At 30.3% G+C, this 24287-nt stretch overlaps 23 non-coding genes across 23 annotated transcripts; all 23 read left to right on the plus strand.

Annotated features, from left to right (window-relative positions):
- Positions 1–299: 299 nt before the first annotated feature.
- On the plus strand, positions 300–373 carry TRNAT-AGU (transfer RNA threonine (anticodon AGU)). The gene has a single exon. It is a non-coding gene; the product is annotated as a tRNA-Thr (tRNA).
- Positions 374–1213: 840 nt separating this feature from the next.
- On the plus strand, positions 1214–1287 carry TRNAT-AGU (transfer RNA threonine (anticodon AGU)). The gene has a single exon. It is a non-coding gene; the product is annotated as a tRNA-Thr (tRNA).
- Positions 1288–3030: 1743 nt separating this feature from the next.
- Positions 3031–3104, plus strand: TRNAT-AGU (transfer RNA threonine (anticodon AGU)). The gene has a single exon. It is a non-coding gene; the product is annotated as a tRNA-Thr (tRNA).
- Positions 3105–3933: 829 nt separating this feature from the next.
- Positions 3934–4007, plus strand: TRNAT-AGU (transfer RNA threonine (anticodon AGU)). Its single transcript has one exon. It is a non-coding gene; the product is annotated as a tRNA-Thr (tRNA).
- An 840-nt stretch (positions 4008–4847) lies between these two features.
- TRNAT-AGU (transfer RNA threonine (anticodon AGU)) lies at positions 4848–4921 on the plus strand. Its single transcript has one exon. It is a non-coding gene; the product is annotated as a tRNA-Thr (tRNA).
- Positions 4922–6665: 1744 nt separating this feature from the next.
- Positions 6666–6739, plus strand: TRNAT-AGU (transfer RNA threonine (anticodon AGU)). Its single transcript has one exon. It is a non-coding gene; the product is annotated as a tRNA-Thr (tRNA).
- Positions 6740–7566: 827 nt separating this feature from the next.
- TRNAT-AGU (transfer RNA threonine (anticodon AGU)) lies at positions 7567–7640 on the plus strand. The gene has a single exon. It is a non-coding gene; the product is annotated as a tRNA-Thr (tRNA).
- Positions 7641–8479: 839 nt separating this feature from the next.
- TRNAT-AGU (transfer RNA threonine (anticodon AGU)) lies at positions 8480–8553 on the plus strand. The gene has a single exon. It is a non-coding gene; the product is annotated as a tRNA-Thr (tRNA).
- Positions 8554–9380: 827 nt separating this feature from the next.
- On the plus strand, positions 9381–9454 carry TRNAT-AGU (transfer RNA threonine (anticodon AGU)). The gene has a single exon. It is a non-coding gene; the product is annotated as a tRNA-Thr (tRNA).
- Positions 9455–10294: 840 nt separating this feature from the next.
- On the plus strand, positions 10295–10368 carry TRNAT-AGU (transfer RNA threonine (anticodon AGU)). The gene has a single exon. It is a non-coding gene; the product is annotated as a tRNA-Thr (tRNA).
- An 830-nt stretch (positions 10369–11198) lies between these two features.
- On the plus strand, positions 11199–11272 carry TRNAT-AGU (transfer RNA threonine (anticodon AGU)). Its single transcript has one exon. It is a non-coding gene; the product is annotated as a tRNA-Thr (tRNA).
- Positions 11273–12112: 840 nt separating this feature from the next.
- TRNAT-AGU (transfer RNA threonine (anticodon AGU)) lies at positions 12113–12186 on the plus strand. The gene has a single exon. It is a non-coding gene; the product is annotated as a tRNA-Thr (tRNA).
- A 1745-nt stretch (positions 12187–13931) lies between these two features.
- TRNAT-AGU (transfer RNA threonine (anticodon AGU)) lies at positions 13932–14005 on the plus strand. Its single transcript has one exon. It is a non-coding gene; the product is annotated as a tRNA-Thr (tRNA).
- An 829-nt stretch (positions 14006–14834) lies between these two features.
- Positions 14835–14908, plus strand: TRNAT-AGU (transfer RNA threonine (anticodon AGU)). The gene has a single exon. It is a non-coding gene; the product is annotated as a tRNA-Thr (tRNA).
- An 839-nt stretch (positions 14909–15747) lies between these two features.
- Positions 15748–15821, plus strand: TRNAT-AGU (transfer RNA threonine (anticodon AGU)). The gene has a single exon. It is a non-coding gene; the product is annotated as a tRNA-Thr (tRNA).
- An 829-nt stretch (positions 15822–16650) lies between these two features.
- Positions 16651–16724, plus strand: TRNAT-AGU (transfer RNA threonine (anticodon AGU)). Its single transcript has one exon. It is a non-coding gene; the product is annotated as a tRNA-Thr (tRNA).
- Positions 16725–17565: 841 nt separating this feature from the next.
- Positions 17566–17639, plus strand: TRNAT-AGU (transfer RNA threonine (anticodon AGU)). The gene has a single exon. It is a non-coding gene; the product is annotated as a tRNA-Thr (tRNA).
- An 829-nt stretch (positions 17640–18468) lies between these two features.
- On the plus strand, positions 18469–18542 carry TRNAT-AGU (transfer RNA threonine (anticodon AGU)). The gene has a single exon. It is a non-coding gene; the product is annotated as a tRNA-Thr (tRNA).
- An 840-nt stretch (positions 18543–19382) lies between these two features.
- On the plus strand, positions 19383–19456 carry TRNAT-AGU (transfer RNA threonine (anticodon AGU)). Its single transcript has one exon. It is a non-coding gene; the product is annotated as a tRNA-Thr (tRNA).
- An 829-nt stretch (positions 19457–20285) lies between these two features.
- Positions 20286–20359, plus strand: TRNAT-AGU (transfer RNA threonine (anticodon AGU)). The gene has a single exon. It is a non-coding gene; the product is annotated as a tRNA-Thr (tRNA).
- An 840-nt stretch (positions 20360–21199) lies between these two features.
- On the plus strand, positions 21200–21273 carry TRNAT-AGU (transfer RNA threonine (anticodon AGU)). Its single transcript has one exon. It is a non-coding gene; the product is annotated as a tRNA-Thr (tRNA).
- An 829-nt stretch (positions 21274–22102) lies between these two features.
- Positions 22103–22176, plus strand: TRNAT-AGU (transfer RNA threonine (anticodon AGU)). Its single transcript has one exon. It is a non-coding gene; the product is annotated as a tRNA-Thr (tRNA).
- Positions 22177–23017: 841 nt separating this feature from the next.
- TRNAT-AGU (transfer RNA threonine (anticodon AGU)) lies at positions 23018–23091 on the plus strand. Its single transcript has one exon. It is a non-coding gene; the product is annotated as a tRNA-Thr (tRNA).
- The last annotated feature ends 1196 nt before the right edge of the window (positions 23092–24287 follow it).

Genomic DNA, 24287 nt, shown 5'->3' on the forward strand with positions numbered 1-24287 from the left:
TAACTGTATGAGTACCAACAATAGACTGACTTTAATTTCCCAGGGATGACTACATTAATAAGAACGCCATAATATCTATTACAATAAAGCATATTAACAAGTGACTTGAACAAGATATTGTAAGAATGTAGGGCCTGTATATACAAAATAAAGGAGAAAAAAGCATTATATAACTTACTGTAAGTTTCCAACTGTTTAAAGAATTAATAAAATACTAGTATCAAAAAAATATATAAAAATAATAAAAAATATTATACTTTAGACATATAATTTGTCATTATATGTAAGGCAGTGCAAGTGGTGCTGTGGCTTAGTTGGTTAAAGTGCCTGTCTAGTAAACAGGAGATCCTGAGTTCATATCTCAGCAGTACCTTTGCTTGATACCTTTTTATCACACCAGTATGTAGTTTTTTGTTGATGCATAACACAATAAGATGTGTAAAACCTTTATCTGCTTTCACTTTGGCACATTTGGTCACCAATGTAAAAAAGTTTAAAGATGCCATCCATGTCAGAAGACGACAAACAACAAAACTTCACCCTATTTCAACATAAGTTAATTTGTAGAAATATGCCTATGTTAAGGTAAATAGATGAATTTTTACAAAATAGCCTTCATCATATTGGGTAAACTACAAAATTAATTTAGAGTACATTAAAAAGAGAATAACACAGAAAGTGTTAAAATGTCTGTAAAAAAGTAAGTTTCCCAAGGTACAGTAATTTGAGAGTCAGTTTAGACATCATAGCTAGAGAATCATTGACATTTAACTCATATTTATTTCCATAACATCCTTAAAATTGTGTTAGGAAAATACTTCTTGATGAAAAGCTAAACTTCTCTTGAAAAAGCATCAATAAAGAATGCTAACCATAATTCTGACTTTTTAAAACAGAGTTCTTAATTTTACTACATGTTTTTGTTTTCTGAATATCAAAAATTAATTGACATTTATTCCCATGTAGCATTACTTACAGAGAAATCAATAAAAGTACTAAAAAAAATTAGAAAATTACTTTGACAAGATATTTTAAGAATGAAGGTGCTGTAAATCAATAATGAAAAGAGAGAACACAACTTTCTATTTATACTCTAAATTTCCACCGGTTTGAATAATTGATGAAACAATAGTTATAAGAATATCAAAAATTGTTACCAAATAGCATATCTTAGATATATCATTTTTCTTTGTGAAGCTCTAGGGCATCATGTGGTGCTGTGGCTTAGTTGGTTAAAGCACCTGTCTAGTAAACAGGAGATCCTGAGTTCAAATCTCAGCAGCGCCTTTCATTTATTTTCATCAACTCAGAACATAGTTTGTTGATAATTCATCACAAAAAGACACGTGAATGCTTCAGCAGCCTTTACCCTTTCTCACATGTTCAGTAATATGTACCACATTTCTAGATACAGTCCAAATCAGAAAACACAAAAAAAATGCAATATTCCCCTTTTTTAATATCAGTTATTTTGTAGAAGTAAATTGATGCCAAGGTAACTAGAAAAGAATTCCAGAAATTGCCAATCATCATGTCTGAGCAATCTCCAGGAACAATATGGTGTCCAGTCAGAGGAAATGTTTAAACAAAAGTCAGTAACAATGTGAGTTTCTCAAGATAAATTGATAGACAATTTAGTCATCAGAGTTTGGGGAGCAATAGAAAATAATGGATTATTTGTTACTTAACATAAACAATATTGTGTTAGGAAAGCAATTGCAAAAATAAATCTTTCCATTTATTGAGCAAGCTTCCAGATAAAATGTTAACAATAATTCTATCATTAAGATCTCATGTTTTCATTTCACGATTACTTTTTAACTGTATGAGTACCAACAATAGACTGACTTTAATTTCCCAGGGATGACTACATTAATAAGAACGCCATAATATCTATTACAATAAAGCATATTAACAAGTGACTTGAACAAGATATTGTAAGAATGTAGGGCCTGTATATACAAAATAAAGGAGAAAAAAGCATTATATAACTTACTGTAAGTTTCCAACTGTTTAAAGAATTAATAAAATACTAGTATCAAAAATATATATAAAAATAATAAAAAATATTATACTTTAGACATATAATTTGTCATTATATGTAAGGCAGTGCAAGTGGTGCTGTGGTTTAGTTGTTTAAAGTGCCTGTCTAGTAAACAGGAGATCCTGAGTTCATATCTCAGCAGTACCTTTGCTTGATACCTTTTTATCACACCAGTATGTAGTTTTTTGTTGATGCATAACAAAATAAGATGTGTAAAACCTTTATCTGCTTTCACTTTGGCACATTTGGTCACCAATGTAAAAAAGTTTAAAGATGCCATCCATGTCAGAAGACGACAAACAACAAAACTTCACCCTATTTCAACATAAGTTAATTTGTAGAAATATGCCTATGTTAAGGTAAATAGATGAATTTTTACAAAATAGCCTTCATCATATTGGGTAAACTGCAAAATTAATTTAGAGTACATTAAAAAGAGAATAACACAGAAAGTGTTAAAATGTCTGTAAAAAAGTAAGTTTCCCAAGGTACAGTAATTTGAGAGTCAGTTTAGTCATCATAGCTAGAGAATCATTGACATTTAACCCATATTTATTTCCATAACATCCTTAAAATTGTGTTAGGAAAATACTTCTTGATGAAAAGCTAAACTTCTCTTGAAAAAGCATCAATAAAGAATGCTAACCATAATTCTGACTTTTTAAAACAGAGTTCTTAATTTTACTACATGTTTTTGTTTTCTAAATATCAAAAATTAATTGACATTATTCCCATGTAGCATTACTTACAGAGAAATCAATAAAAGTGCTAAAAAAAATTAGAAAATTACTTTGACAAGTTAATTTAAGAATGAAGGTGCTGTAAATTATGAATGAAAAGAGAGAACACAACTTTCTATTTATACTCTAAATTTCCACCGGTTTGAAAAATTGATGAAGCAATAGTTATAAGAATATCAAAAATTGTTACCAAATAGCATATCTTAGATATATAATTTTTATTTGTGAAGCTCTAGGGCAGTATGTGGTGCTGTGGCTTAGTTGGTTAAAGCGCCTGTCTAGTAAACAGGAGATCCTGAGTTCAAATCTCAGCAGCGCCTTTCATTTATTTTCATCAACTCAGAACATAGTTTGTTGATAATTCATCACAAAAAGACACGTGAATGCTTCAGCAGCCTTTACCCTTTCTCACATGTTCAGTAATATGTACCACATTTCTAGATACAGTCCAAATCAGAAAACACAAAAAAATGCAATATTCCCCTTTTTTAATATCAGTTATTTTGTAGAAGTAAATTGATGCCAAGGTAACTAGAAAAGAATTCCAGAAATTGCCAATCATCATGTCTGAGCAATCTCCAGGAACAATATGGTGTCCAGTCAGAGGAAATGTTTAAACAAAAGTCAGTAACAATGTGAGTTTCTCAAGATAAATTGATAGACAATTTAGTCATCAGAGTTTAGGGAGCAATAGAAAATAATGGATTATTTGTTACTTAACATAAACAATATTGTGTTAGGAAAGCAATTGCAAAAATAAATCTTTCCATTTATTGAGCAAGCTTCCAGATAAAATGTTAACAATAATTCTATCATTGAGATCTCATGTTTTCATTTCACGATTACTTTTTAACTGTATGAGTACCAACAATAGACTGACTTTAATTTCCCAGGGATGACTACATTAATAAGAACGCCATAATATCTATTACAATAAAGCATATTAACAAGTGACTTGAACAAGATATTGTAAGAATGTAGGGCCTGTATATACAAAATAAAGGAGAAAAAAGCATTATATAACTTACTGTAAGTTTCCAACTGTTTAAAGAATTAATAAAATACTAGTATCAAAAAAATATATAAAAATAATAAAAAATATTATACTTTAGACATATAATTTGTCATTATATGTAAGGCAGTGCAAGTGGTGCTGTGGCTTAGTTGGTTAAAGTGCCTGTCTAGTAAACAGGAGATCCTGAGTTCATATCTCAGCAGTACCTTTGCTTGATACCTTTTTATCACACCAGTATGTAGTTTTTTGTTGATGCATAACACAATAAGATGTGTAAAACCTTTATCTGCTTTCACTTTGGCACATTTGGTCACCAATGTAAAAAAGTTTAAAGATGCCATCCATGTCAGAAGACGACAAACAACAAAACTTCACCCTATTTCAACATAAGTTAATTTGTAGAAATATGCCTATGTTAAGGTAAATAGATGAATTTTTACAAAATAGCCTTCATCATATTGGGTAAACTACAAAATTAATTTAGAGTACATTAAAAAGAGAATAACACAGAAAGTGTTAAAATGTCTGTAAAAAAGTAAGTTTCCCAAGGTACAGTAATTTGAGAGTCAGTTTAGACATCATAGCTAGAGAATCATTGACATTTAACTCATATTTATTTCCATAACATCCTTAAAATTGTGTTAGGAAAATACTTCTTGATGAAAAGCTAAACTTCTCTTGAAAAAGCATCAATAAAGAATGCTAACCATAATTCTGACTTTTTAAAACAGAGTTCTTAATTTTACTACATGTTTTTGTTTTCTGAATATCAAAAATTAATTGACATTTATTCCCATGTAGCATTACTTACAGAGAAATCAATAAAAGTACTAAAAAAAATTAGAAAATTACTTTGACAAGATATTTTAAGAATGAAGGTGCTGTAAATCAATAATGAAAAGAGAGAACACAACTTTCTATTTATACTCTAAATTTCCACCGGTTTGAATAATTGATGAAGCAATAGTTATAAGAATATCAAAAATTGTTACCAAATAGCATATCTTAGATATATCATTTTTCTTTGTGAAGCTCTAGGGCATCATGTGGTGCTGTGGCTTAGTTGGTTAAAGCACCTGTCTAGTAAACAGGAGATCCTGAGTTCAAATCTCAGCAGCGCCTTTCATTTATTTTCATCAACTCAGAACATAGTTTGTTGATAATTCATCACAAAAAGACACGTGAATGCTTCAGCAGCCTTTACCCTTTCTCACATGTTCAGTAATATGTACCACATTTCTAGATACAGTCCAAATCAGAAAACACAAAAAAAATGCAATATTCCCCTTTTTTAATATCAGTTATTTTGTAGAAGTAAATTGATGCCAAGGTAACTAGAAAAGAATTCCAGAAATTGCCAATCATCATGTCTGAGCAATCTCCAGGAACAATATGGTGTCCAGTCAGAGGAAATGTTTAAACAAAAGTCAGTAACAATGTGAGTTTCTCAAGATAAATTGATAGACAATTTAGTCATCAGAGTTTGGGGAGCAATAGAAAATAATGGATTATTTGTTACTTAACATAAACAATATTGTGTTAGGAAAGCAATTGCAAAAATAAATCTTTCCATTTATTGAGCAAGCTTCCAGATAAAATGTTAACAATAATTCTATCATTAAGATCTCATGTTTTCATTTCACGATTACTTTTTAACTGTATGAGTACCAACAATAGACTGACTTTAATTTCCCAGGGATGACTACATTAATAAGAACGCCATAATATCTATTACAATAAAGCATATTAACAAGTGACTTGAACAAGATATTGTAAGAATGTAGGGCCTGTATATACAAAATAAAGGAGAAAAAAGCATTATATAACTTACTGTAAGTTTCCAACTGTTTAAAGAATTAATAAAATACTAGTATCAAAAATATATATAAAAATAATAAAAAATATTATACTTTAGACATATAATTTGTCATTATATGTAAGGCAGTGCAAGTGGTGCTGTGGTTTAGTTGTTTAAAGTGCTTGTCTAGTAAACAGGAGATCCTGAGTTCATATCTCAGCAGTACCTTTGCTTGATACCTTTTTATCACACCAGTATGTAGTTTTTTGTTGATGCATAACAAAATAAGATGTGTAAAACCTTTATCTGCTTTAACTTTGGCACATTTGGTCACCAATGTAAAAAAGTTTAAAGATGCCATCCATGTCAGAAGACGACAAACAACAAAACTTCACCCTATTTCAACATAAGTTAATTTGTAGAAATATGCCTATGTTAAGGTAAATAGATTAATTTTTACAAAATAGCCTTCATCATATTGGGTAAACTGCAAAATTAATTTAGAGTACATTAAAAAGAGAATAACACAGAAAGTGTTAAAATGTCTGTAAAAAAGTAAGTTTCCCAAGGTACAGTAATTTGAGAGTCAGTTTAGTCATCATAGCTAGAGAATCATTGACATTTAACCCATATTTATTTCCATAACATCCTTAAAATTGTGTTAGGAAAATACTTCTTGATGAAAAGCTAAACTTCTCTTGAAAAAGCATCAATAAAGAATGCTAACCATAATTCTGACTTTTTAAAACAGAGTTCTTAATTTTACTACATGTTTTTGTTTTCTGAATATCAAAAATTAATTGACATTTATTCCCATGTAGCATTACTTACAGAGAAATCAATAAAAGTGCTAAAAAAAATTAGAAAATTACTTTGACAAGATATTTTAAGAATGAAGGTGCTGTAAATCATGAATGAAAAGAGAGAACACAACTTTCTATTTATACTCTAAATTTCCACCGGTTTGAAAAATTGATGAAGCAATAGTTATAAGAATATCAAAAATTGTTACCAAATAGCATATCTTAGATATATAATTTTTCTTTGTGAAGCTCTATGGCATCATGTGGTGCTGTGGCTTAGTTGGTTAAAGCGCCTGTTTAGTAAACAGGAGATCCTGAGTTCAAATCTCAGCAGCGCCTTTCATTTATTTTCATCAACTCAGAACATAGTTTGTTGATAATTCATCACAAAAAGACATGTGAATGCTTCAGCAGCCTTTACCCTTTCTCACATGTTCAGTAATATGTATCACATTTCTAGATACAGTCCAAATCAGAAAACACAAAAAATGCAATATTCCCCTTTTTTAATATCAGTTATTTTGTAGAAGTAAATTGATGCCAAGGTAACTAGAAAAGAATTCCAGAAATTGCCAATCATCATGTCTGAGCAATCTCCAGGAACAATATGGTGTCCAGTCAGAGGAAATGTTTAAACAAAAGTCAGTAACAATGTGAATTTCTCAAGATAAATTGATAGACAATTTAGTCATCAGAGTTTAGGGAGCAATAGAAAATAATGGATTATTTGTTACTTAACATAAACAATATTGTGTTAGGAAAGCAATTCCAGAAATAAATCTTTCCATTTATTGAGCAAGCTTCTAGATAAAATGTTAACAATAATTCTATCATTGAGATCTCATGTTTTCATTTCACGATTACTTTTTAACTGTATGAGTACCAACTATAGACTGACTTTAATTTCCCAGGGATGACTACATTAATAAGAACGCCATAATATCTATTATAATAAAGCATATAAACAAGTGACTTGAACAAACATTGTAAGAATGTAGGGCCTGTATATACAAAATAAAGGAGAAAAAAGCATTATATAACTTACTGTAAGTTTCCAACTGTTTAAAGAATTAATAAAATACTAGTTTCAAAAAAATATATAAAAATAATAAAAAATATTATACTTTAGACATATAATTTGTCATTATATGTAAGGCAGTGCAAGCGGTGCTGTGGCTTAGTTGGTTAAAGTGCCTGTCTAGTAAACAGGAGATCCTGAGTTCATATCTCAGCAGTACCTTTGCTTGATACCTTTTTATCACACCAGTATGTAGTTTTTTGTTGATGCATAACAAAATAAGATGTGTAAAACCTTTATCTGCTTTCACTTTGGCACATTTGGTCACCAATGTAAAAAAGTTTAAAGATGCCATCCATGTCAGAAGACGACAAACAACAAAACTTCACCCTATTTCAACATAAGTTAATTTGTAGAAATATGCCTATGTTAAGGTAAATAGATGAATTTTTACAAAATAGCCTTCATCATATTGGGTAAACTGCAAGATTAATTTAGAGTACATTAAAAAGAGAATAACACAGAAAGTGTTAAAATGTCTGTAAAAAAGTAAGTTTCCCAAGGTACAGTAATTTGAGAGTCAGTTTAGTCATCATAGCTAGAGAATCATTGACATTTAACCCATATTTATTTCCATAACATCCTTAAAATTGTGTTAGGAAAATACTTCTTGATGAAAAGCTAAACTTCTCTTGAAAAAGCATCAATAAAGAATGCTAACCATAATTCTGACTTTTTAAAACAGAGTTCTTAATTTTACTACATGTTTTTGTTTTCTGAATATCAAAAATTAATTGACATTTATTCCCATGTAGCATTACTTACAGAGAAATCAATAAAAGTGCTAAAAAAATTAGATAATTACTTTGACAAGATATTTTAAGAATGAAGGTGCTGTAAATCATGAATGAAAAGAGAGAATACAACTTTCTATTTATACTCTAAATTTCCACCGGTTTGAAAAATTGATGAAGCAATAGTTATAAGAATATCAAAAATTGTTACCAAATAGCATATCTTAGATATATCATTTTTCTTTGTGAAGCTTTAGGGCATCATGTGGTGCTGTGGCTTAGTTAGTTAAAGCGCCTGTTTAGTAAACAGGAGATCCTGAGTTCAAATCTCAGCAGCGCCTTTCATTTATTTTCATCAACTCAGAACATAGTTTGTTGATAATTCATCACAAAAAGACATGTGAATGCTTCAGCAGCCTTTACCCTTTCTCACATGTTCAGTAATATGTACCACATTTCTAGATACAGTCCAAATCAGAAAACACAAAAAATGCAATATTCCCCTTTTTTAATATCAGTTATTTTGTAGAAGTAAATTGATGCCAAGGTAACTAGAAAAGAATTCCAGAAATTGCCAATCATCATGTCTGAGCAATCTCCAGGAACAATATGGTGTCCAGTCAGAGGAAATGTTTAAACAAAAGTCAGTAACAATGTGAATTTCTCAAGATAAATTGACAGACAATTTAGTCATCAGAGTTTAGGGAGCAATAGAAAATAATGGATTATTTGTTACTTAACATAAACAATATTGTGTTAGGAAAGCAATTCCAGAAATAAATCTTTCCATTTATTGAGCAAGCTTCTAGATAAAATGTTAACAATAATTCTATCATTGAGATCTCATGTTTTCATTTCACGATTACTTTTTAACTGTATGAGTACCAACAATAGACTGACTTTAATTTCCCAGGGATGACTACATTAATAAGAACGCCATAATATCTATTACAATAAAGCATATTAACAAGTGACTTGAACAAACATTGTAAGAATGTAGGGCCTGTATATACAAAATAAAGGAGAAAAAAGCATTATATAACTTACGGTAAGTTTCCAACTGTTTAAAGAATTAATAAAATGCTAGTTTCAAAAAAATATATAAAAATAATAAAAAATATTATACTTTAGACATATAATTTGTCATTATATGTAAGGCAGTGCAAGCGGTGCTGTGGCTTAGTTGGTTAAAGTGCCTGTCTAGTAAACAGGAGATCCTGAGTTAATATCTCAGCAGTACCTTTGCTTGATACCTTTTTATCACACCAGTATGTAGTTTTTTGTTGATGCATAACAAAATAAGATGTGTAAAACCTTTATCTGCTTTCACTTTGGCACATTTGGTCACCAATGTAAAAAAGTTTAAAGTTGCCATCCATGTCAGAAGACGACAAACAACAAAACTTCACCCTATTTCAACATAAGTTAATTTGTAGAAATATGCCTATGTTAAGGTAAATAGATGAATTTTTACAAAATAGCCTTCATCATATTTGGTAAACTGCAAGATTAATTTAGAGTACATTAAAAAGAGAATAACACAGAAAGTGTTAAAATGTCTGTAAAAAAGTAAGTTTCCCAAGGTACAGTAATTTGAGAGTCAGTTTAGTCATCATAGCTAGAGAATCATTGACATTTAACCCATATTTATTTCCATAACATCCTTAAAATTGTGTTAGGAAAATACTTTTTGATGAAAAGCTAAACTTCTCTTGAAAAAGCATCAATAAAGAATGCTAACCATAATTCTGACTTTTTAAAACAGAGTTCTTAATTTTACTACATGTTTTTGTTTTCTGAATATCAAAACTTAATTGACATTTATTCCCATGTAGCATTACTTACAGAGAAATCAATAAAAGTGTTAAAAAAAATTAGAAAATTACTTTGACAAGAAATTTTAAGAATGAAGGTGCTGTAAATCATGAATGAAAAGAGAGAACACAACTTTCTATTTATACTCTAAATTTCCACCGGTTTGAAAAATTGATGAAGCAATAGTTATAAGAATATCAAAAATTGTTACCAAATAGCATATCTAAGATATATCATTTTTCTTTGTGAAGCTTTAGGGCATCATGTGGTGCTTTGGCTTAGTTGGTTAAAGCGCATGTCTAGTAAACAGGAGATCCTGAGTTCAAATCTCAGCAGCGCCTTTCATTTATTTTCATCAACTCAGAACATAGTTTGTTGATAATTCATCACAAAAAGACATGTGAATGCTTCAGCAGCCTTTACCCTTTCTCACATGTTCAGTAATATGTACCACATTTCTAGATACAGTCCAAATCAGAAAACACAAAAAAAAATGCAATATTCCCCTTTTTTAATATCAGTTATTTTGTAGAAGTAAATTGATGCCAAGGTAACTAGAAAAGAATTCCAGAAATTGCCAATCATCATGTCTGAGCAATCTCCAGGAACAATATGGTGTCCAGTCAGAGGAAATGTTTAAACAAAAGTCAGTAACAATGTGAGTTTCTCAAGATAAATTGATAGACAATTTAGTCATCAGAGTTTAGGGAGCAATAGAAAATAATGGATTATTTGTTACTTAACATAAACAATATTGTGTTTGGAAAGCAATTCCAGAAATAAATCTTTCCATTTATTGAGCAAGCTTCCAGATAAAATGTTAACAATAATTCTATCATTGAGATCTCATGTTTTCATTTCACGATTACTTTTTAACTGTATGAGTACCAACAATAGACTGACTTTAATTTCCCAGGGATGACTACATTAATAAGAACGCCATAATATCTATTACAATAAAGCATATTAACAAGTGACTTGAACAAACATTGTAAGAATGTAGGGCCTGTATATACAAAATAAAGGAGAAAAAAGCATTATATAACTTACTGTAAGTTTCCAACTGTTTAAAGAATTAATAAAATACTAGTTTAAAAAAAAAATATAAAAATAATAAAAAATATTATACTTTAGACATATAATTTGTCATTATATGTAAGGCAGTGCAAGTGGTGCTGTGGCTTGGTTGGTTAAAGTGCCTGTCTAGTAAACAGGAGATCCTGAGTTCATATCTCAGCAGTACCTTTGCTTGATACCTTTTTATCACACCAGTATGTAGTTTTTTGTTGATGCATAACAAAATAAGATGTGTAAAACCTTTATCTGCTTTCACTTTGGCACATTTGGTCACCAATGTAAAAAAGTTTAAAGATGCCATCCATGTCAGAAGACGACAAACAACAAAACTTCACCCTATTTCAACATAAGTTAATTTGTAGAAATATGCCTATGTTAAGGTAAATAGATGAATTTTTACAAAATAGCCTTCATCATATTGGGTAAACTGCAAAATTAATTTAGAGTACATTAAAAAGAGAATAACACAGAAAGTGTTAAAATGTCTGTAAAAAAGTAAGTTTCCCAAGGTACAGTAATTTGAGAGTCAGTTTAGACATCATAGCTAGAGAATCATTGACATTTAACTCATATTTATTTCCATAACATCCTTAAAATTGTGTTAGGAAAATACTTCTTGATGAAAAGCTAAACTTCTCTTGAAAAAGCATCAATAAAGAATGCTAACCATAATTCTGACTTTTTAAAACAGAGTTCTTAATTTTACTACATGTTTTTGTTTTCTGAATATCAAAAATTAATTGACATTTATTCCCATGTAGCATTACTTACAGAGAAATCAATAAAAGTACTAAAAAAAATTAGAAAATTACTTTGACAAGATATTTTAAGAATGAAGGTGCTGTAAATCAATAATGAAAAGAGAGAACACAACTTTCTATTTATACTCTAAATTTCCACCGGTTTGAAAAATTGATGAAGCAATAGTTATAAGAATATCAAAAATTGTTACCAAATAGCATATCTAAGATATATCATTTTTCTTTGTGAAGCTTTTGGGCATCATGTGGTGCTTTGGCTTAGTTGGTTAAAGCGCATGTCTAGTAAACAGGAGATCCTGAGTTCAAATCTCAGCAGCGCCTTTCATTTATTTTCATCAACTCAGAACATAGTTTGTTGATAATTCATCACAAAAAGACATGTGAATGCTTCAGCAGCCTTTACCCTTTCTCACATGTTCAGTAATATGTACCACATTTCTAGATACAGTCCAAATCAGAAAACACAAAAAAAAATGCAATATTCCCCTTTTTTAATATCAGTTATTTTGTAGAAGTAAATTGATGCCAAGGTAACTAGAAAAGAATTCCAGAAATTGCCAATCATCATGTCTGAGCAATCTCCAGGAACAATATGGTGTCCAGTCAGAGGAAATGTTTAAACAAAAGTCAGTAACAATGTGAGTTTCTCAAGATAAATTGATAGACAATTTAGTCATCAGAGTTTAGGGAGCAATAGAAAATAATGGATTATTTGTTACTTAACATAAACAATATTGTGTTTGGAAAGCAATTCCAGAAATAAATCTTTCCATTTATTGAGCAAGCTTCCAGATAAAATGTTAACAATAATTCTATCATTGAGATCTCATGTTTTCATTTCACGATTACTTTTTAACTGTATGAGTACCAACAATAGACTGACTTTAATTTCCCAGGGATGACTACATTAATAAGAACGCCATAATATCTATTACAATAAAGCATATTAACAAGTGACTTGAACAAACATTGTAAGAATGTAGGGCCTGTATATACAAAATAAAGGAGAAAAAAGCATTATATAACTTACTGTAAGTTTCCAACTGTTTAAAGAATTAATAAAATACTAGTTTCAAAAAAATATATAAAAATAATAAAAAATATTATACTTTAGACATATAATTTGTCATTTTATGTAAGGCAGTGCAAGTGGTGCTGTGGCTTAGTTGGTTAAAGTGCCTGTCTAGTAAACAGAAAATCCTGAGTTCATATCTCAGCAGTACCTTTGCTTGATACCTTTTTATCACACTAGTATGTAGTTTTTTGTTGATGCATAACAAAATAAGATGTGTAAAACCTTTATCTGCTTTCACTTTGGCACATTTGGTCACCAATGTAAAAAAGTTTAAAGATGCCATCCATGTCAGAAGACGACAAACAACAAAACTTCACCCTATTTCAGCATAAGTTAATTTGTAGAAATATGCCTATGTTAAGGTAAATAGATTAATTTTTACAAAATAGCCTTCATCATATTGGGTAAACTGCAAAATTAATTTAGAGTACATTAAAAAGAGAATAACACAGAAAGTGTTAAATTGTCTGTAAAAAAGTAAGTTTCCCAAGGTACAGTAATTTGAGAGTCAGTTTAGTCATCATAGCTAGAGAATCATTGACATTTAACCCATATTTATTTCCATAACATCCTTAAAATTGTGTTAGGAAAATACTTCTTGATGAAAAGCTAAACTTCTCTTGAAAAAGCATCAATAAAGAATGCTAACCATAATTCTGACTTTTTAAAACAGAGTTCTTAATTTTACTACATGTTTTTGTTTTCTGAATATCAAAAATTAATTGACATTATTCCCATGTAGCATTACTTACAGAGAAATCAATAAAAGTGTTAAAAAAAAAATTAGAAAATTACTTTGACAAGAAATTTTAAGAATGAAGGTGCTGTAAATCATGAATGAAAAGAGAGAACACAACTTTCTATTTATACTCTAAATATCCACCGGTTTGAAAAATTGATAAAGCAATAGTTATAAGAATATCAAAAATTGTTACCAAATAGCATATCTTAGTTATATCATTTTTCTTTGTGAAGCTCCAGGGCATCATGTGGTGCTGTGGCTTAGTTGGTTAAAGCGCCTGTCTAGTAAACAGGAGATCCTGAGTTCAAATCTCAGCAGCGCCTTTCATTTATTTTCATCAACTCAGAACATAGTTTGTTGATAATTCATCACAAAAAGACATGTGAATGCTTCAGCAGCCTTTACCCTTTCTCACATGTTCAGTAATATGTACCACATTTCTAGATACAGTCCAAATCAGAAAACACAAAAAAATGCAATATTCCCCTTTTTTAATATCAGTTATTTTGTAGAAGTAAATTGATGCCAAGGTAACTAGAAAAGAATTCCAGAAATTGCCAATCATCATGTCTGAGCAATCTCCAGGAACAATATGGTGTCCAGTCAGAGGAAATGTTTAAACAAAAGTCAGTAACAATGTGAGTTTCTCAAGATAAATTGATAGACAATTTAGTCATCAGAGTTTAGGGAGCAATAGAAAATAATGGATTATTTGTTACTTAACATAAACAATATTGTGTTAGGAAAGCAATTCCAGAAATAAATCTTTCCATTTATCGAGCAAGCTTCCAGATAAAATGTTAACAATAATTCTATCATTGAGATCTCATGTTTTCATTTCACGATTACTTTTTAACTGTATGAGTACCAACAATAGACTGACTTTAATTTCCCAGGGATGACTACATTAATAAGAACGCCATAATATCTATTACAATAAAGCATATTAACAAGTGACTTGAACAAGATATTGTAAGAATGTAGGGCCTGTATATACAAAATAAAGGAGAAAAAAGCATTATATAACTTACTGTAAGTTTCCAACTGTTTAAAGAATTAATAAAATACTAGTATCAAAAAAATATATAAAAATAATAAAAAATATTATACTTTAGACATATAATTTGTCATTATATGTAAGGCAGTGCAAGTGGTGCTGTGGCTTAGTTGGTTAAAGTGCCTGTCTAGTAAACAGGAGATCCTGAGTTCATATCTCAGCAGTACCTTTGCTTGATACCTTTTTATCACACCAGTATGTAGTTTTTTGTTGATGCATAACAAAATAAGATGTGTAAAACCTTTATCTGCTTTCACTTTGGCACATTTGGTCACCAATGTAAAAAAGTTTAAAGATGCCATCCATGTCAGAAGACGACAAACAACAAAACTTCACCCTATTTCAACATAAGTTAATTTGTAGAAATATGCCTATGTTAAGGTAAATAGATGAATTTTTACAAAATAGCCTTCATCATATTGGGTAAACTGCAAAATTAATTTAGAGTACATTAAAAAGAGAATAACACAGAAAGTGTTAAATTGTCTGTAAAAAAGTAAGTTTCCCAAGGTACAGTAATTTGAGAGTCAGTTTAGTCATCATAGCTAGAGAATCATTGACATTTAACCCATATTTATTTCCATAACATAGTTAAAATTGTGTTAGGAAAATACTTCTTGATGAAAAGCTAAACTTCTCTTGAAAAAGCATCAATAAAGAATGCTAACCATAATTCTGACTTTTTAAAACAGAGTTCTTAATTTTACTACATGTTTTTGTTTTCTGAATATCAAAAATTAATTGACATTATTCCCATGTAGCATTACTTACAGAGAAATCAATAAAAGTGTTAAAAAAAATTAGAAAATTACTTTGACAAGAAATTTTAAGAATGAAGGTGCTGTAAATCATGAATGAAAAGAGAGAACACAACTTTCTATTTATACTCTAAATTTCCACCGGTTTGAAAAATTGATGAAGCAATAGTTATAAGAATATCAAAAATTGTTACCAAATAGCATATCTTAGATATATCATTTTTCTTTGTGAAGCTCTAGGGCAGTATGTGGTGCTGTGGCTTAGTTGGTTAAAGCGATTGTCTAGTAAACAGGAGATCCTGAGTTCAAATCTCAGCAGTGCCTTTCATTTATTTTCATCAACTCAGATCATAGTTTGTTGATAATTCATCACAAAAAGACATGTGAATGCTTCAGCAGCCTTTACCCTTTCTCACATGTTCAGTAATATGTACCACATTTCTAGATACAGTCCAAATCAGAAAACACAAAAAAATACAATATTCCCCTTTTTTAATATCAGTTATTTTGTAGAAGTAAATTGATGCCAAGGTAACTAGAAAAGAATTCCAGAAATTGCCAATCATCATGTCTGAGCAATCTCCAGGAACAATATGGTGTCCAGTCAGAGGAAATGTTTAAACAAAAGTCAGTAACAATGTAAGTTTCTCAAGATAAATTGATAGACAATTTAGTCATCAGAGTTTAGGGAGCAATAGAAAATAATGGATTATTTGTTACTTAACATAAACAATATTGTGTTAGGAAAGCAATTGCAAAAATAAATCTTTCCATTTATTGAGCAAGCTTCCAGATAAAATGTTAACAATAATTCTAGCATTGAGATCTCATGTTTTCATTTCACGATTACTTTTTAACTGTATGAGTACCAACAATAGACTGACTTTAATTTCCCAGGGATGACTACATTAATAAGAACGCCATAATATCTATTACAATAAAGCATATTAACAAGTGACTTGAACAAGATATTGTAAGAATGTAGGGCCTGTATATACAAAATAAAGGAGAAAAAAGCATTATATAACTTACTGTAAGTTTCCAACTGTTTAAAGAATTAATAAAATACTAGTTTCAAAAAAATATATAAAAATAATAAAAAATATTATACTTTAGACATATAATTTGTCATTATATGTAAGGCAGTGCAAGTGGTGCTGTGGCTTAGTTGGTTAAAGTGCCTGTCTAGTAAACAGGAGATCCTGAGTTCATATCTCAGCAGTACCTTTGCTTGATACCTTTTTATCACACTAGTATGTAGTTTTTTGTTGATGCATAACAAAATAAGATGTGTAAAACCTTTATCTGCTTTCACTTTGGCACATTTGGTCACCAATGTAAAAAAGTTTAAAGATGCCATCCATGTCAGAAGACGACAAACAACAAAACTTCACCCTATTTCAGCATAAGTTAATTTGTAGAAATATGCCTATGTTAAGGTAAATAGATTAATTTTTACAAAATAGCCTTCATCATATTGGGTAAACTGCAAAATTAATTTAGAGTACATTAAAAAGAGAATAACACAGAAAGTGTTAAAATGTCTGTAAAAAAAGTAAGTTTCCCAAGGTACAGTAATTTGAGAGTCAGTTTAGTCATCATAGCTAGAGAATCATTGACATTTAACCCATATTTATTTCCATAACATCCTTAAAATTGTGTTAGGAAAATACTTCTTGATGAAAAGCTAAACTTCTCTTGAAAAAGCATCAATAAAGAATGCTAACCATAATTCTGACTTTTTAAAACAGAGTTCTTAATTTTACTACATGTTTTTGTTTTCTGAATATCAAAAATTAATTGACATTTATTCCCATGTAGCATTACTTACAGAGAAATCAATAAAAGTGCTAAAAAAAATTAGAAAATTACTTTGACAAGATATTTTAAGAATGAAGGTGCTGTAAATCATGAATGAAAAGAGAGAACCCAACTTTCTATTTATACTCTAAATATCCACCGGTTTGAAAAATTGATAAAGCAATAGTTATAAGAATATCAAAAATTGTTACCAAATAGCATATCTTAGTTATATCATTTTTCTTTGTGAAGCTCCAGGGCATCATGTGGTGCTGTGGCTTAGTTGGTTAAAGCGCCTGTCTAGTAAACAGGAGATCCTGAGTTCAAATCTCAGCAGCGCCTTTCATTTATTTTCATCAACTCAGAACATAGTTTGTTGATAATTCATCACAAAAAGACATGTGAATGCTTCAGCAGTCTTTACCCTTTCTCACATGTTCAGTAATATGTACCACATTTCTAGATACAGTCCAAATCAGAAAACACAAAAAAATGCAATATTCCCCTTTTTTAATATCAGTTATTTTGTAGAAGTAAATTGATGCCAAGGTAACTAGAAAAGAATTCCAGAAATTGCCAATCATCATGTCTGAGCAATCTCCAGGAACAATATGGTGTCCAGTCAGAGGAAATGTTTAAACAAAAGTCAGTAACAATGTGAGTTTCTCAAGATAAATTGATAGACAATTTAGTCATCAGAGTTTAGGGAGCAATAGAAAATAATGGATTATTTGTTACTTAACATAAACAATATTGTGTTAGGAAAGCAATTCCAGAAATAAATCTTTCCATTTATTGAGCAAGCTTCCAGATAAAATGTTAACAATAATTCTATCATTGAGATCTCATGTTTTCATTTCACGATTACTTTTTAACTGTATGAGTACCAACAATAGACTGACTTTAATTTCCCAGGGATGACTACATTAATAAGAACGCCATAATATCTATTACAATAAAGCATATTAACAAGTGACTTGAACAAGATATTGTAAGAATGTAGGGCCTGTATATACAAAATAAAGGAGAAAAAAGCATTATATAACTTACTGTAAGTTTCCAACTGTTTAAAGAATTAATAAAATACTAGTATCAAAAAAATATATAAAAATAATAAAAAATATTATACTTTAGACATATAATTTGTCATTATATGTAAGGCAGTGCAAGTGGTGCTGTGGCTTAGTTGGTTAAAGTGCCTGTCTAGTAAACAGGAGATCCTGAGTTCATATCTCAGCAGTACCTTTGCTTGATACCTTTTTATCACACTAGTATGTAGTTTTTTGTTGATGCATAACAAAATAAGATGTGTAAAACCTTTATCTGCTTTCACTTTGGCACATTTGGTCACCAATGTAAAAAAGTTTAAAGATGCCATCCATGTCAGAAGACGACAAACAACAAAACTTCACCCTATTTCAGCATAAGTTAATTTGTAGAAATATGCCTATGTTAAGGTAAATAGATTAATTTTTACAAAATAGCCTTCATCATATTGGGTAAACTGCAAAATTAATTTAGAGTACATTAAAAAGAGAATAACACAGAAAGTGTTAAATTGTCTGTAAAAAAGTAAGTTTCCCAAGGTACAGTAATTTGAGAGTCAGTTTAGTCATCATAGCTAGAGAATCATTGACATTTAACCCATATTTATTTCCATAACATCCTTAAAATTGTGTTAGGAAAATACTTCTTGATGAAAAGCTAAACTTCTCTTGAAAAAGCATCAATAAAGAATGCTAACCATAATTCTGACTTTTTAAAACAGAGTTCTTAATTTTACTACATGTTTTTGTTTTCTGAATATCAAAAATTAATTGACATTATTCCCATGTAGCATTACTTACAGAGAAATCAATAAAAGTGTTAAAAAAAAATTAGAAAATTACTTTGACAAGAAATTTTAAGAATGAAGGTGCTGTAAATCATGAATGAAAAGAGAGAACACAACTTTCTATTTATACTCTAAATATCCACCGGTTTGAAAAATTGATAAAGCAATAGTTATAAGAATATCAAAAATTGTTACCAAATAGCATATCTTAGTTATATCATTTTTCTTTGTGAAGCTCCAGGGCATCATGTGGTGCTGTGGCTTAGTTGGTTAAAGCGCCTGTCTAGTAAACAGGAGATCCTGAGTTCAAATCTCAGCAGCGCCTTTCATTTATTTTCATCAACTCAGAACATAGTTTGTTGATAATTCATCACAAAAAGACATGTGAATGCTTCAGCAGCCTTTACCCTTTCTCACATGTTCAGTAATATGTACCACATTTCTAGATACAGTCCAAATCAGAAAACACAAAAAAATGCAATATTCCCCTTTTTTAATATCAGTTATTTTGTAGAAGTAAATTGATGCCAAGGTAACTAGAAAAGAATTCCAGAAATTGCCAATCATCATGTCTGAGCAATCTCCAGGAACAATATGGTGTCCAGTCAGAGGAAATGTTTAAACAAAAGTCAGTAACAATGTGAGTTTCTCAAGATAAATTGATAGACAATTTAGTCATCAGAGTTTAGGGAGCAATAGAAAATAATGGATTATTTGTTACTTAACATAAACAATATTGTGTTAGGAAAGCAATTCCAGAAATAAATCTTTCCATTTATCGAGCAAGCTTCCAGATAAAATGTTAACAATAATTCTATCATTGAGATCTCATGTTTTCATTTCACGATTACTTTTTAACTGTATGAGTACCAACAATAGACTGACTTTAATTTCCCAGGGATGACTACATTAATAAGAACGCCATAATATCTATTACAATAAAGCATATTAACAAGTGACTTGAACAAGATATTGTAAGAATGTAGGGCCTGTATATACAAAATAAAGGAGAAAAAAGCATTATATAACTTACTGTAAGTTTCCAACTGTTTAAAGAATTAATAAAATACTAGTATCAAAAAAATATATAAAAATAATAAAAAATATTATACTTTAGACATATAATTTGTCATTATATGTAAGGCAGTGCAAGTGGTGCTGTGGCTTAGTTGGTTAAAGTGCCTGTCTAGTAAACAGGAGATCCTGAGTTCATATCTCAGCAGTACCTTTGCTTGATACCTTTTTATCACACCAGTATGTAGTTTTTTGTTGATGCATAACAAAATAAGATGTGTAAAACCTTTATCTGCTTTCACTTTGGCACATTTGGTCACCAATGTAAAAAAGTTTAAAGATGCCATCCATGTCAGAAGACGACAAACAACAAAACTTCACCCTATTTCAACATAAGTTAATTTGTAGAAATATGCCTATGTTAAGGTAAATAGATGAATTTTTACAAAATAGCCTTCATCATATTGGGTAAACTGCAAAATTAATTTAGAGTACATTAAAAAGAGAATAACACAGAAAGTGTTAAATTGTCTGTAAAAAAGTAAGTTTCCCAAGGTACAGTAATTTGAGAGTCAGTTTAGTCATCATAGCTAGAGAATCATTGACATTTAACCCATATTTATTTCCATAACATCCTTAAAATTGTGTTAGGAAAATACTTCTTGATGAAAAGCTAAACTTCTCTTGAAAAAGCATCAATAAAGAATGCTAACCATAATTCTGACTTTTTAAAACAGAGTTCTTAATTTTACTACATGTTTTTGTTTTCTGAATATCAAAAATTAATTGACATTATTCCCATGTAGCATTACTTACAGAGAAATCAATAAAAGTGTTAAAAAAAAATTAGAAAATTACTTTGACAAGAAATTTTAAGAATGAAGGTGCTGTAAATCATGAATGAAAAGAGAGAACACAACTTTCTATTTATACTCTAAATTTCCACCGGTTTGAAAAATTGATGAAGCAATAGTTATAAGAATATCAAAAATTGTTACCAAATAGCATATCTTAGATATATCATTTTTCTTTGTGAAGCTCTAGGGCAGTATGTGGTGCTGTGGCTTAGTTGGTTAAAGCGCCTGTCTAGTAAACAGGAGATCCTGAGTTCAAATCTCAGCAGTGCCTTTCATTTATTTTCATCAACTCAGATCATAGTTTGTTGATAATTCATCACAAAAAGACATGTGAATGCTTCAGCAGCCTTTACCCTTTCTCACATGTTCAGTAATATGTACCACATTTCTAGATACAGTCCAAATCAGAAAACACAAAAAAATACAATATTCCCCTTTTTTAATATCAGTTATTTTGTAGAAGTAAATTGATGCCAAGGTAACTAGAAAAGAATTCCAGAAATTGCCAATCATCATGTCTGAGCAATCTCCAGGAACAATATGGTGTCCAGTCAGAGGAAATGTTTAAACAAAAGTCAGTAACAATGTAAGTTTCTCAAGATAAATTGATAGACAATTTAGTCATCAGAGTTTAGGGAGCAATAGAAAATAATGGATTATTTGTTACTTAACATAAACAATATTGTGTTAGGAAAGCAATTGCAAAAATAAATCTTTCCATTTATTGAGCAAGCTTCCAGATAAAATGTTAACAATAATTCTAGCATTGAGATCTCATGTTTTCATTTCACGATTACTTTTTAACTGTATGAGTACCAACAATAGACTGACTTTAATTTCCCAGGGATGACTACATTAATAAGAACGCCATAATATCTATTACAATAAAGCATATTAACAAGTGACTTGAACAAGATATTGTAAGAATGTAGGGCCTGTATATACAAAATAAAGGAGAAAAAAGCATTATATAACTTACTGTAAGTTTCCAACTGTTTAAAGAATTAATAAAATACTAGTTTCAAAAAAATATATAAAAATAATAAAAAATATTATACTTTAGACATATAATTTGTCATTATATGTAAGGCAGTGCAAGTGGTGCTGTGGCTTAGTTGGTTAAAGTGCCTGTCTAGTAAACAGGAGATCCTGAGTTCATATCTCAGCAGTACCTTTGCTTGATACCTTTTTATCACACTAGTATGTAGTTTTTTGTTGATGCATAACAAAATAAGATGTGTAAAACCTTTATCTGCTTTCACTTTGGCACATTTGGTCACCAATGTAAAAAAGTTTAAAGATGCCATCCATGTCAGAAGACGACAAACAACAAAACTTCACCCTATTTCAGCATAAATTAATTTGTAGAAATATGCCTATGTTAAGGTAAATAGATTAATTTTTACAAAATAGCCTTCATCATATTGGGTAAACTGCAAAATTAATTTAGAGTACATTAAAAAGAGAATAACACAGAAAGTGTTAAAATGTCTGTAAAAAAAGTAAGTTTCCCAAGGTACAGTAATTTGAGAGTCAGTTTAGTCATCATAGCTAGAGAATCATTGACATTTAACCCATATTTATTTCCATAACATCCTTAAAATTGTGTTAGGAAAATACTTCTTGATGAAAAGCTAAACTTCTCTTGAAAAAGCATCAATAAAGAATGCTAACCATAATTCTGACTTTTTAAAACAGAGTTCTTAATTTTACTACATGTTTTTGTTTTCTGAATATCAAAAATTAATTGACATTTATTCCCATGTAGCATTACTTACAGAGAAATCAATAAAAGTGCTAAAAAAAATTAGAAAATTACTTTGACAAGATATTTTAAGAATGAAGGTGCTGTAAATCATGAATGAAAAGAGAGAACCCAACTTTCTATTTATACTCTAAATATCCACCGGTTTGAAAAATTGATAAAGCAATAGTTATAAGAATATCAAAAATTGTTACCAAATAGCATATCTTAGTTATATCATTTTTCTTTGTGAAGCTCCAGGGCATCATGTGGTGCTGTGGCTTAGTTGGTTAAAGCGCCTGTCTAGTAAACAGGAGATCCTGAGTTCAAATCTCAGCAGCGCCTTTCATTTATTTTCATCAACTCAGAACATAGTTTGTTGATAATTCATCACAAAAAGACATGTGAATGCTTCAGCAGTCTTTACCCTTTCTCACATGTTCAGTAATATGTACCACATTTCTAGATACAGTCCAAATCAGAAAACACAAAAAAATGCAATATTCCCCTTTTTTAATATCAGTTATTTTGTAGAAGTAAATTGATGCCAAGGTAACTAGAAAAGAATTCCAGAAATTGCCAATCATCATGTCTGAGCAATCTCCAGGAACAATATGGTGTCCAGTCAGAGGAAATGTTTAAACAAAAGTCAGTAACAATGTGAGTTTCTCAAGATAAATTGATAGACAATTTAGTCATCAGAGTTTAGGGAGCAATAGAAAATAATGGATTATTTGTTACTTAACATAAACAATATTGTGTTAGGAAAGCAATTCCAGAAATAAATCTTTCCATTTATTGAGCAAGCTTCCAGATAAAATGTTAACAATAATTCTAGCATTGAGATCTCATGTTTTCATTTCACGATTACTTTTTAACTGTATGAGTACCAACAATAGACTGACTTTAATTTCCCAGGGATGACTACATTAATAAGAACGCCATAATATCTATTACAATAAAGCATATTAACAAGTGACTTGAACAAGATATTGTAAGAATGTACAGATGTAGCCACCTTTATCTTGAGTGGCCGCGGCGGTTGTCCCGTTCGACCATACGCAGCGTACTGTGGCGTAGCGAGGCGCGCCTAGCCACAGAGAGGCTATCTAATCGCACGGAGACAGACATTTGACGTTTGGCGTTACCTTTACGTGTAATACCTGCGATCAGCCACCAGATGTCGCTTTTTACAATCACCACTGCGCATGCGTGTGGTCTCCCGTAAAATACAATACTGACATACATAATAAGGACTACTTTACTAAGGCGTCTCATTACGCTGCATACAGCAAATACTGTACTCATTACGCTGCATTATTTAATACAGTACTGTACAGTATATACAGTACGACACCGACGCAAATACAGTAGTACAGCATACAGTATATGATCCATCTACAATACTTTATGAATACTGTATGTGAGCGTCCAAGTCCCGCAGACAAAACACAGTACTGTAAAACCAGTAGTGTACACTGTCGCAAATGGATGTGTGTTACAAGTTCACTATTGCCTCTCAAGATTAGGAATTTTCTACA

This window comes from Pseudophryne corroboree, chromosome 11, assembly GCF_028390025.1.
Source record: "Pseudophryne corroboree isolate aPseCor3 chromosome 11, aPseCor3.hap2, whole genome shotgun sequence".
Taxonomy (NCBI): domain Eukaryota; kingdom Metazoa; phylum Chordata; class Amphibia; order Anura; family Myobatrachidae; genus Pseudophryne; species Pseudophryne corroboree.